We start from the raw sequence: 13,990 nt of genomic DNA, 5'->3' as shown, positions 1-13,990 counted from the left end.
ACAACTTATCAACATGCTAGCACACTGACTAGCTAATGGTGTCTGCTTATAAACACTGTGACCATAACAAAGTACATTAACTTTACCACTGCTCACTTTAAAAAAGAACACCACAAGAAAACACGTTCCTAGTTTATCCTAACGTATAGCCTATAATGTGTGTTTAGATCATTCCCATCTGCATCTAGGCAGGGAAAATGAAAGGCTTGCTAACATTAGCGATGTAGCTAACGTGGTTAGCGCACAAACTATGGCTGATTGCTGACAGCTAGAAACAAACATTATGATCCACTGTATGTTTGATAATCTAAACTAAGAACACATTTTCTTGTGGTGTCCTTTCTAAAATGAGCAGTGGTGAAAGTTACTATGGTCTATGAAGATCAAGGAGTTAATAAGCAGACAGCGTTAACGTTAGCTAGGTAGCTGAAGAATGTTGTCTAATGTTACTTCCACAATAAATACTGCCGCCACTAGGTGTATGTAAATATTGCCCAAGAGTACCTTGCTGCAGTCAAGATGGCCGACAAGGTGCCGCCATACATCCAATCCATGCTGGAAGTCACAACCGGAAGTTGGTTAATCGCCGCTCGATCCCGGAAATATGACCGAGCTAAAACAAAAATAAAAGCTTAAAAAACACGTACGTTTACACATAACATAATTTTATGCATTTTGTGCAGTTACATGTTTATCGTAACGGTATTTGTGACTAGTTAATTGTCTCGCCACAACTTTATAGGCTACTGTAAAACTCAGAAGTTGGTTAAAAGCCTACAATAATATCGCTAAGTTATAATGCTAACGTTTCATGGATTTAACTTTAATATTACGTTATGAATACGAATGTAAATATTATGTTTGTGTGGTGGTGGCCACACACACACACACACACACACACACACACACACACACACACACACACACATTCACAATAGGACTGAAGAATAACTAAAGTTAAATAAACTGAATTCTCAGATTAAATAAACTGAGAATTAATAAAAAATGAGAATTTACACAACCAAATAAACAGCATTTTCAGATTAGGCTGCAGTTGCAACATGCACACATGGTCACAACAAATGTCATACTTACTTTCACATTAGCATATGGTTAATATTAATTTATGTTAACAGTAAAAAAGAAGGCACTGTAAATCATTGGTGGTACAGTGTAAGGGTTGTACTGCCCAGACATTATGCATTAATCATATGATCCTTCCTTTATCTCCTGGATCACAGATTACCTGAGAGGAAGCACACAGTATGTCAGGTTGGGGAACTGTGCTTCTGGGACATTAATGAGCAGCACGGGGGCTCCACAGGAGACTGTCCTGGCTCCATTCCTGTTCACACTGTACACAGCAGACTTCAGATACAATTCTGAGTCCTGCCACATCCAGAAATACTCGGACGACACTGCTATTGTGGCATGTATCAGGAATGGGCAGGAATCTGAATACAGGGAACTGATAAAAGCCTTCAGTGACTGGAGTCACAAGAACTGTCTCCTACTGAACACCTCAAAGATCAAGGAAATGATTATAGATTTCTGCGGGTCCAAGCCCCCTCTTCAGCCAGTGAATACCTGTGGGATGGACATCAAGGTGGTGCCAAGTCATAAGTATCTAGGTGTACACCTGGATAATAATTTGGACTGGTCCCTACACATAGACGCTCTCTACAAAAAGGGGCAGAGCCACCTCTTTTTCTTAAGGAAGCTCAGATCTCTTGACATCTGTAGTAAGATGCTGCAGATGTTTTATCAGTCTGTGGTGGCAAGTGTGTTGTTTTATGCTGCAGTCTGCTGGGGAGGAAGGAAAATTGTTGTAGATTCATGGTGTATTAATCTGCCTCTGCTACAAATATCATTCAAACACTGTGCAGACACAGCTCCCACACCCCGCTTTGTTCAAAGGCACAGAACAGCAGCTTAGAGAAATGACTTCAATCCTGCTGGTTGTATTTTCATCCACCAGGGATCTTCAGGGATGAGCGGGACATCATGGGCAACACAATGGCACCAGACATTTGTTACTGCAACAGAACAGGTATTTCCTGGGTCTAGAGATGTGTTCATTATCCAGTTTAGCTATTAAATGAATGCAATAATTATATTTTCCTATTGTCAGTCTTCTGTTAATTCTATTTTATTTCTGGAATCCAATAAAACACAATATTACACTATCATACTGGCAATAATAACTTCACTTGGAGTTCTCTTTTGTAAACAACATCTTTACTGAGTTCAATCATGTCACAGCAGCTCAAGCTGTACAGATAGGAAGGAGAAAGTGACAGTAGGATACTTATAAAATTAAGCTAAAAATCAGAACATTTGTATATACATATCAGAATCAAAGATATACAAATATAACAAATATAAAATATAAAATATTAAGTATTAAATGGGCAGGGCTATACACACAAGACTACTTACAGTATATACACCTTTCATTTGTACATATATATGGGAGAGATATGGATATATGTGCAGGATAACTGTGTACAGAGTTGTACAATACACACATGGTGTGTAACATTAAGAATAAAAATACTAAGCAATGTACATACTAATATGTAAGCAATGTAAACTATGTTTACATTTACGGATTGCACAGAATATTAGCAGCGAGATTTTACAGTGCGATACACAGTGGAATAAATATTGCATAGAGATAAAAAAACAGTGTAAACATACAGTATTGCACGAGGTAGGGAAGTAGAGTTATACAACAGACATAACAGTGCTACATTAAGTCGTGCACATGTGTAGAAATGTTTACAGGCTGCAAGTATACCTGATGAAGGTCGTTCAGACTGAAACGTCGTTTATTCAATAAATCAAGACAAAGCGAGACAGTGTGCGGGAGTCTCCCTAATTGTTCTTCGAGTTGAATTTTCCTCCGACGCACCTGTCACACACTCAGGTGTGCACAGATTTTTTTTTTTTTGATGTTTTGATGAACATACCCTTGAAATGCACTGCATTTGCCTCATGATTCGCCAAGTGCCTCTGGATGACACTTTTGTTTTTGGTAGTGAATCTGAGGCAGAGAGGACACGCAAACACAGATGGCGACACGGTTGTGCACTTCAGCCTGTCGCCTTTTTCAATTATAGAAGGGTGCATCTGGAAGAAAAGAATATATCAGAATCAGAATCAGAATCAGAAATACTTTACTGATCCCCGGGGGGAAATTGTTAGTGTTACAGTTGCTCCTATTCAACAAAGACTGTAGTATAATATATAACATATAGAAATATAAAATGTACAACAATATGTACAATACAATAGAATATATGCAACAATATATACAGCAGTGGCACACATACTAGTGTAAAAAAAAAACCAAAGTGTCGTTGCCATGGTGACATGATTGAAGGATGGATGAGGATGAGGAGGGATGTACACAGTCATAATAATGGCATGTGAAAACTCCTTTGGCAAATAACACGGCCTGAGTCCAACAGCCAACAGTTCTATGGGCGCGCAACAGATATGTTCCTTGATGGTAATAATAATGTGACCAGGATCACACGAACTATATATATATATATACAGTATATATACTGTTATATATCTTACCGTCATACATATATATATATATATATATATATATATATATATATATTTATACACACACATACATATACATGTAAGAAATAAATATGCGCGCGTGTGTGTATAGGGTAATACACACACCAAAAACGCTGAAAAAATTGCCATACGACTTTGCCAAATCCATTAGCGTACTTTCTTTGGCTAAGCTAACATTAGCCCAGACCATCAAGTCAAGCGGAGAAACAGTCTTCACGAGACATGACGCTCTAATTCTTCGATGCATCGCATTTGTAAATAGCACGAATTACATCTTAGAAACCATACCACACTCGTTGGATGATAATTAAAAGACTATTTTTCTTACCGTTCTCTCGTTCTCTGAACACAACCCGCTAATCAGTATGGCCGTGGAATAAGCAAAAAATTACACGAAGAAGAAACTTACGCTTGGGACTTTCCAACTTTCCGGTATAGACTAGATATATGGCGGCGCCCTAGTCGGCCATCTTGACTGCAGTTGGGTCCCTCTCAAATATTGACCTAAATATCATTTCATGCTGTAACTGTAGGGCTCTATGAATTAATATAGATTTTTTGTTTGCTCCAGTTTCTTGCAACCATAAAGGTCTTCGTTTAGCTACAAACGCTGTCCTCTGCAACGGTTTTCTATAAAAATGAAGGATATATTTTTCCTGTTCTGACACCCATTGGCACAATGTTATCTTAGCTGTTTCTCTCCAGTGTCCACTGTTTGTCAGCCACAGCACAACTGCTGTGATGAAACTTAAAACTGGTCTATAGACTCTTTTTGTATTCAAACAGGGATGACATGTTTTGTGGACGGAGCCGAATCAACCTGATCTCACAGAAATACATGAAATGACCACGACCTCTTAACACCGCATTCTGTGGTGGCAGCACGTAATGGGTTGAAATTACGTGCCGGTACCACGGAAACAATGCCAATGTAAAGTCAATTAGGATCCTTTTTCGTGGTGTCCAAACTGATTCCCTGATTCAATAACGTCCTGTATACACACAAAACACGAAAGTGTTCTTGATTTTAAAACGGCAAATATATTCCTCTGTTATAATTTCCCACCAATAATAATAATAATAATAATAATAATAACATGATAGTTAGGCTGTACTAGCCTCTTGCACTCCACCCCCATTCTGTAGCAAAAACGCCTAAAATGACATACCCAAATTAAAATGACTGTAGCATCTGAACTGCTCTGACTACATGCATGCATGAGGTCTTGCCAGAAAGAAAACTCCCTAAAGTTTCTTGTGAAAGTGTCAGAAACACTCTAGGTGATACAGAGACACAGTAATGGGCCTCTGAAGTCAGTAAAAAGAAACAAGAAAGATAGATTACATTGCATGAGGAGATAACATCACCAGGACTGCCTTCTTCCACCTCAAGAACATCGCCCGTCTCCGCCCCTCACTTACCTTCTCTGCTGCTGAAACCCTCATCCATGCATTCATCTAACATACATCCAGAACTCCGCCGCCCGCCTGCTCACCCACACCCGCTCCCGAAACCACATCACCCCCGTACTCCAAAACCTGCACTGGCTCCCCATCACACACTGTATACAGTTCAAAATCCTCCTCCCTTCCGCAACCTCCGCTCAACTGAAGGTAATCTCCTCTCCCCACCTACACGGACCAAGCACCGAACCTGGGGGGACAGAGCCTTTTCCGTCACTGCCCCCTCCCTCTGGAACTCACTCCCCAAATCCATCAGAGACTGCACTGACCTCCAAACCTTCAAAACCAACATCAGAACCTACCTTTTTGAATTAGCTTTTAATGTTTGATTATGTGTGTCTAGTTTTAATGCTGTCTTAGAGTTTCTTTTATTTTGTTTTTATGACTTTTGATGCATTTGTAATTTTTATCATTGTAAAGTGTCTTTGAACACCTGTAAAAGCGCTTAACAAATTAAATGTATTATTATTATAAAGTGCTGACTGCAAACCTGAATTATTCTAAAGTGCTGTGTGCTGGATTGCAAGGTCCATGATACTGATTGCACATATCAATCAATCAATCAATCTTTATTTATAAAGCACTTTTCATACATAAATGTAGCACAAAGTGCTTTACAAGGCTAAAGAAATGAAGTTTGTGAGGCTCACTTTGAACCTTGCATGACTGACCAAACGGTACAGCCATACTGCCTCTTTACTTAATCAGTTTTCCATGAATTCTACAGTTCACACAAATCTCCATATTCTACAGTCATCCATGAGAGAGAGGGAATAATGACCTGCACTGGGTGCATCACACTGGAACCAAGCCAATCAGCTTTAGGTGAATTGTGGGAGAACATAAGACATTTAAATCTGAGCAATAAAAAAAAATAATAACTAATGATTCACTTTGGACCTGATTGGCTTGGATTGAGAAAACAAAATGTTTTAATAAGGATTTTACAGGAATGAGTAGGAAATTCTCTCCGTGGGTCCAGCTGTGACGTACCCAATGCAGTTATCTATGGTGCAATGAATAATTCTACACAAGAGTCCTAATGAGATTTCATTTGGCAGCAACAGAGAAAACATGTGACAGATGATGCCATACCAACAAGAGTTGACTGCCCTAATCCCCCACCATCAACTGGTGGTGGGGGGCGTGTTCTACAAAACAAAGAAAACACTGGTAGGTAAAATTGACTGCTTAGTTTCAGCAACATCCAATTCATGCAACATCTTTCAACCATACTATTACACCTATGTATATGTAGTATGTTTAAGGTATGTTATTTTTAAGGAGAGGTCAGAACATCAGCAAGAGAAAAACAAGTAGAAGAGAATAAGGTGGTACAAGTATACAAGGACCCAGTAGCTGAGGTAAGGTGAAAAATAGTAGTTGAAGTAAGTTGTAACAAGTCCTTTTGTAATTCATGTTGCAAAAAATGACAGACTCATAATGATAATTACAGATAATGAATATAAATTATAATATTAAAATTAAGATTCTCGGGGCGCTGGTGGCTTAGTGGTAGAGCAGGTGCCCCATGTACAAGGCTGTTGCTGCAGCGGCCCGGGTTCGACTCCAGCCTGTGGCCCCTTGCTGCATGTCACTCCCTCTCTCTCTCTCTCTCTCCCCTTTCACGCTTACCTGTCCTATCAAATAAAGACTAAAAATGCCCCAAAAAATATCTTTAAAAAAAAAAATTAAGATTCTGATTTGTTATTCCATGTACATATATAAACTATATACAGCTTCAGGAAGAACTCCAACTGGAATGGTTGAAAAGACTGCAGCTTGAGCAGCAACTTGAGAGGGGGCGTGAAGAGAAAATAAGGATGAAAGCTCAGCTTCAGAGAGAAAAGACCAGCGAGAAGATGCAGAGAAAGGGTATTGGTAGCTCAAGTTAAAGAACTGAAAGCCAAGTATGCATTCAATATAGCTGAGGTGTAACTACAGGGTTCCTACACATTTTCCTTTTCAGTATTCCAAACTTTCCCAGATTCAAATTTCAAAACTTCTCTGTAGATTTCTCAGATCATATATGACATCTGAGTACAAATAACCGAATGATTTTATGGAAATAAATTGTATTAAAATGACACATTATATAAATAACATATTGCCTATATTTTTTTTAATATCTTCTATTCCTTTCTCTTCTTTGGTTTGATTTTAAACATAATACAGCAATACTCTAATAACACATTTTTCCATAGTCTATTTTCTTTCATCCATACTTATCCAGATCTTGGAATTACAAATTTGATGCTTTTCCATTCTGCTTAGGAACCCTGTACTGTGTGTATGTATGTATGTATGTATGTATGTATGTATGTATGTATGTATGTATGTGTGTGTGCTTTTATCTTATCCTCCTTCCCTTTAGAATAAAGTCTTTTTTTATTCTCTCAAGACTTAGAGCTGAGGAGAAAAAGAAAAAACTCAGACGCCCTGACAATGCTGCCTCCTGAGACTGCAGAGTTTTTACTACATCAAGTCAAAATGGTCACCCAAAAACAGAGAGCAAGACGATTCCCAAGGTCAATAAAAAACCTTAGTCTGCAGATTCTGCACCACAGCCCAAATGCCTACAGGACGCTGAGGAAGCATTTTATTCTTCCGTCCCCATCAACTCTTCAACGCTTCATCAACACCAATCTGGGACATTTTCATGTAAGAGCAGTTTCAGAATCTCACACATCATGTCATAGTGGTCTTTTAACACCTTTGTACAGAGGGCATCAAATTGGGGCATCCAGATGGTGGACACAATGCATGTCAGGAATAGTTACATAACACATTGCAATATTAGACTTTCTGCACCATTACCATGTTTCTGATATAGTTATCAGCTGACATATAAAATGTATCCTTACTGAATTTAACTTCTTTTTTTTTAGATCTATTCCACTAACAGGCTACTGCTCCTCTGTTTTACAGCCAGGTTTCCTTGATCCCATACTTAAACAGATGGAACAGCTGGCAAAAACAATGAAGCCATGTGAGCTGGCAGTTTCATTAGTTTTTGATGAGATGGCCATTAAAAAACATCTGGATTTAAATGTGACATTGGACAGGATAGATGGCCTCACGCCTAAAGGCCAAGTGGCTAACCAAGTTATGGTGGTGATGGCTCAAGGTGTGGCCTCAAAATGGAAGCAAGTGAGTTTACGTTTATTAGTTTTTTAGTTAGTTGAGCAAATCAATATTACAGTTACAGGATATAGTTTTGTTGGTCCTATGATGGGAATGATACATATGATTTGCACGGTGTAAAATTAACTTATTGACTAATCTGTCAATGGCTGTTAAACTCATAAAATTTAACTGCCAAAAATGTTTTTTAACGGGCACACGTCTTATTGAAAAGAGTGTCCAAAAAGAAAAACCTTATTCAGTAACCTGTATCACCACTTACACTCCTCAGGCCCACATGTTTAAGTATTCTATCCTCAAATATTGGCATATTCTGACCACAGATCCAGCTCTCACCCAGCATTTTAAAGATCCACAATTTTTTGTCTATAAAAGAGGACCTAACCTACAAAACAAATTGGTTAGAGCCAGTATACTACCAAGTCCCAGACAGACCCTCCTGGCTCCCCTTAAACAAGGAAATTACCCTTGTGGTAACTGTGCTCAGTGCCACAATACATGGAAAACTAATACTTTTACACATCCCAGAACAGGGAAAACATTTCCAGTAAGAGGAGTTATCACATGTTGATAAAATCTACATTGGTAAAACCATTCGTCCTCTCAAACAAAGGATTAGTGAACACAAAAGTTCAATAAGACGAAATGATGTTAATTACCCTGTAGCCTGTCATTTTAATAATCACTCTCATCCCATCTCCTCCCTTAGGTTCCAGGGAATAGAGCAAATCACTCTTCAGAGAGGGGGTGATGTTGACAGGCGACTATGTCAGAGAGAGCTTTATTGGATCCACACCTTAGAAACTTTACAACCACTAGGTCTCAATGAGGAATTTGACATGAGCGTTGTACTTTAAACATATCACAATAGATTTTATGCTCTACTATGCTTTATGATGGCCACTACATGATGTTTGCATAGATTTTGTTGCTTTTCTCTATTGTGTTTTTGTACTGTACTTGTTTTCAGTAGACACTTGTGCCCGAGGCTATTAGAATAACTTTATCTAGGACTACAATTCCCTTTTTATTGGGACTAGAATTCCCATCCCTAGCCTTTGCCATGTTTGACACAGGTGTCTGGCATTTTGCAATCAAGTAATGTTACTGCCTGAACCCTTATGTACAGCTGCATTCACTTGTCTTGTCTTGAGCTCAAGCACCTCTTTAAGTGTTTTGCCTACAGATGAGCGGTGGCTTTTTTCACACATAAAACACACATAAAAAACCTATGATGATATCCAATTATTTACCTGGCACTTATGGGTAGCCTTTATGTATCTGATAAACTCAACCTTTTACAACTATGGTGTCTGGAGTTAATTTTACACCCTGACGGTCTGATATTATTGGAATGATTATTTTGTCTTCAGGACAAATGACAGAAAACACATTTTCATCTGCTCACTGCAGACCATAGGATATTTCCTGGCCAAAGATAGTGTCCCTGCACAAGAGACAGCAGACAGACTGTCAGATGCTGTAAGGCGCCTAAGCAAGATTGGTTTCACAGTAAGTCTGAATAAAATCCAGTTAAATATGTACTGTGTTAATACTCAAATGAAATTGAGGTTGTGTTAACATGTACACTGTCTATCTCTCACAACAGGTTATTTCTGTGGTCTGTGACCAATCATCTTCAAACATCAAGACACTTAAGCTGTTAGGAGCCAGCCTAGACATAATGGACAGTACAGATGTGGCACACTGCATATTAGTGGATGGGCAGAAAATTCCTCTGATTTTTGATGTGCCTCATCTTGTCAAGTCTGTCTGTAACAACCTTAAAAAGCATGGCCTGGAGGTTAGTTTCATTATAAAAACTCATTTGCCATACTTGATGTCTTCATCTGGTCCAATCTCTCTGTAAACACATGAACAGTCTCAGACCACATGTTTCACATCACCTATCTTCTTATACCACAGGTAGGAGAGAAACATGCCCAGTGGAAACACTTGGAAATGTTTTATGAACTGGACACACAAAACTCCATCCGCATGGCTCCAAAGATCACTGCAAAGCATGTTACTCTGCCACCTTTTATGAACATGCGAGTTCGACTTGCAACTCAAGTGTTCAGTCACACTGTGGCAGCTGGTGAGCAACTATTCTTTTTTGATTTTTATTTTACAAAGATTAATGGAACTTAAAAAATGTACAAAACATTGAGTCAAGATGAGAATTTTTTGCATACATTTTTCACAATTCAATCTTTTTTTTTATCAAATTATTTTGCCTGTGAAGCAAGTATTCTTACATTTTAAATGATGGCTCCTCACCCTTGTAAAAATAATCGTCCAATCATATAGGGATGAAGACACTGATAGACCTAAAAAGGCTGCCATGTGAGGTGCGTGCTACAGCAGACTTCTTTGTGGAAATGAACAGGCTGTTTGACATGCTTAATTCAAGGTATTAATGTTAATGACTCCCATTTGAAATGCCTACGGATCATCATAGTTTTTTGTTTTTTTTGCATTGATTCGGAAAATCAGTGTAGGTGAAATTTTGATTATCAAGATTCACTATCAAACCTTTACTTCTCAGAAGCTGTTCTGACATAAATCTATGGCGCCGGCCTCTGGGACCAAGAAGTGGTGAACAGATGAAGATCCTCATGGACAGTCTTCAATGGATCTCATCTTGGACCTTCAGGTTGGTTAGAAAATACAGCATATGATGTGGTTTAAAAAAAATAAATAAATAAAAAAAAAAAAAAAGGAAATGGACCACTATTCTTCAACATTGTAGAGCTGACAATGGGTCTCCTTTGCTTGGCAATGCACAGAGCAGACCTAACCATAGTCACTTGAACCCCACAACGTCATCTACCTCACAGGTGGGTATCAACAAAAACTTGCCTGTGTATTAAGAGTGTCAAGGAGTAATAATACAATAAGAACAATCATCAATTGGTGTAACTCATGCCAATTAATATGATACATGAAGCATGTTACAGACAATGAAAACCTCAGAGAGGAGATGGCGGTGATGGAGGTGATGACTGCAGAGACAGTGATGCCAGACTGCATCCAGGAAGAGGTCTTAACCTACAGCTCTGGCTGGCTCATCAGACAGGTGAAGGTGGACCCAATGATCTACTCCTGCAGCAGATGTGAAGAGTTGCTGGTTCATGTCAACCACGCTGACCACAGCTATGCTGCAGCTATTGGCAACTCCAGTACCTTCCTGAAAAGGAAAAGATACACCTTTGAAGCAAATTTAATTCCAGGATACCATCACAAAGTTGGAGGCCAAGTTATCAGAGGCACTGAAAGTGACCTGGAGAGAGGGCAGCCTCTGCAAGACTCTGAGGCAGCAAGTGGAAGACTCCGAGGTATTCTCCACCCTTATTGCAGCTCACCCAGAACATGCCTTCAGTCTGCAAGAAAAATTTTTAAAGAAATACATTATGTGCAGAATTGGAGCAGAACTGAGGCATGCAAACAGAAAAATCCAAGAAGACCGCACCAGTGCAAGGAGGAAATTGAAATCATTCACAAGTTGAGTTAGTTGTTCTAAGTAGTTAAACTACATCTTAGAATGTAAGAAAGTCTCTATGCGGTAGTTGTAGATGGGACCTAGGTTCTCTCTGTTGGAAAGTCAAAACACTGAACAGGCAAATCAATCAACTCTGACTCAAAATAGGTGATATTTCTTTATTTTTGGTTACTGAAAATGGTGACAATAGAGAATTTTTCATTCAGACAAAGAAAAGGTGAATGATGATCAAACATTAAGTAAATCCAGAGTCCTGCCAAACTCACGTGGGCCATCCTTCAAAGGTGGACACAATAAAGAGAGCCATCATGGCCATGAGGACGTTGTCAAAGTTCAAGTAACTGTTGTACCAGACCCTCTCCTTCACCATGGGCAGCTCAGTGTCTCCGTTGTTGTAGAGAATGTAGGTACCTCTGTGATTTATAGGTGGAAGTTTAACCACATATATGCACAAGAAGACAATTAGAGACACTCATGCAGGCCAATGTCTGAAGCTGGAAACTGTGAAGACATAAAAGAACTTACTTGCACTCCTCTGGGCTGGACTTTGCCTCATCTGTGCATCGATAAATTTTCTCCTGTGTAAGAAAACAACAGAGAAAATCAGAGGTGTGTTTAGTTTGAGACCCTCTACTTCTGTACAACTAATTATTGTTTTACACCAGAAGAGCCGGCTGATTGGTGAGCCGAAAGAAACGCAAGCTGACTATATTTTGTAACCATGCTACACTCTTTCCCTCTCACCATCTCTTCACTGTACCTTAAAGAGCTGCACTCCGATACAAGCAAACATGAACTGCAGCAGCGTGGTGACGATCATGATGTTGCCCTGGACCACGTGCTGCAAAGGACACAGTTATACACTGTTTAGTAGGAGCACACAGTACTGTATCAGAAGCAAAGGCGCACGCATGTACAAATTCAGGACACATTCACATGGAGAACTACACACACACATACAGTAGATAAACACTGCTCCATGTTGTACTATTGTCATTCTGACCTTCAGTCCCTTGGCTCTGTTGATGGCCCTGAGCGGATGGAGGACTCTCAAAACACGGAGAATCTTCACCACTGAGATGGCAGAAGATCTATGGAAGACAAAAAGAAAAAAAAAACAATTTCAACTGCAATATCTGCACTTGTTTCATATATTAAAATTCAGCTCAGAGGTGGTCCTGAATGCTGGAGATCACAGCTCATCACAGGACATGATGCTAACACTTCGGACAAAACCAGACAAGTTCATTTGAATGCACTGACTTGGTATTTACCAAAATAACAAGATTAAACCTTTCCCAGCACTGGTGAAAATGTAAGACAGTGGATCGTCATGAAACAAGCCTACAAGTCTAAATCCAGTAGCCCCTGGAGGCTACAATGATGACTGCATCACATAAAACAAAAATGCTGGACGGAGCTAACATTATATTGATAATTTGCTATTATTAGAGCCTTACCAGAAGTGTGGCTACTAGAGAGGCCATAGTTCATCTCTCAGAGCATCAATATGATACCAAATTTCACAAAAAAAAGAATTATGAGATGTGCAAAGTTGATATTGTGGCTTGAGTGCAGTGCTAGAGGAAAGCTCAAGTTGATCTTCTAGACAGAATGGATGTGGCCAGTAAATTTTACTGCAACATTTATGATGACATGTAGTGTACTAGAGGCCAATATGACCTGGTGGTGTTGCCAGATGAAACATCAGAGGGTGATCAAATGAATTAAAATCACCCCCAATGAATATCCATGCCAAAGTGATGCAAATCTGAACAATACGTGTCAAGTTATGTAGTTTTAGAAGTGTAGATCAGATGATCCAACCAACAGAATAACTGACTCAACCATCCGTCCAGCTCCACAATTAAAAAAAAAAAAAAAAAAAAAATTAATTTAATGATACGTACTGAATGCCGAAGGAGACCAGAGACACACCAACAACCAGCAGGTCTGATAGGTTGAAGTAGTTTCTGCAGAAAGCTCCTTAATGAAGAAATGCTCCGAACGCTGTCATCTGGACAGAAGAGAGAACACAGTCAGGACTCAAGAAGACGTCATCATCATAAACACGAGCACTTATAGTACAGTGGGACAGCTTCAAGTCAGGCTGAAATGGGATTTAGATGACTGTTTAGTAAAACTATTTACAGCATCAGTTTTCAAAAGAATATTGTGTGTGTAACCAAAGATTTTTGCTGAATTTTGTATTTTCTACTTGACTTGAAGGTCAGAGTTGATTGCATTTTGCATTTCATGAGTGTTCATAACAACAATTCA

The 13,990-nt window shown here is 39.1% G+C and overlaps 1 pseudogene; it reads right to left on the bottom strand.

The window, feature by feature from the left end:
• Positions 1 to 11,740: 11,740 nt before the first annotated feature.
• LOC125897578 (voltage-dependent L-type calcium channel subunit alpha-1D-like) lies at positions 11,741 to 13,727 on the bottom strand (annotated as a pseudogene).
• Between the last annotated feature and the right edge of the window lie 263 nt (positions 13,728 to 13,990).

The sequence above is a fragment of the Epinephelus fuscoguttatus genome, linkage group LG11 (genome assembly GCF_011397635.1).
Source record: "Epinephelus fuscoguttatus linkage group LG11, E.fuscoguttatus.final_Chr_v1".
NCBI lineage: Eukaryota > Metazoa > Chordata > Actinopteri > Perciformes > Serranidae > Epinephelus > Epinephelus fuscoguttatus.
Note: the sequence above shows the minus strand (reverse complement) of the source record. Positions and strands in the feature narration are given on the sequence as shown.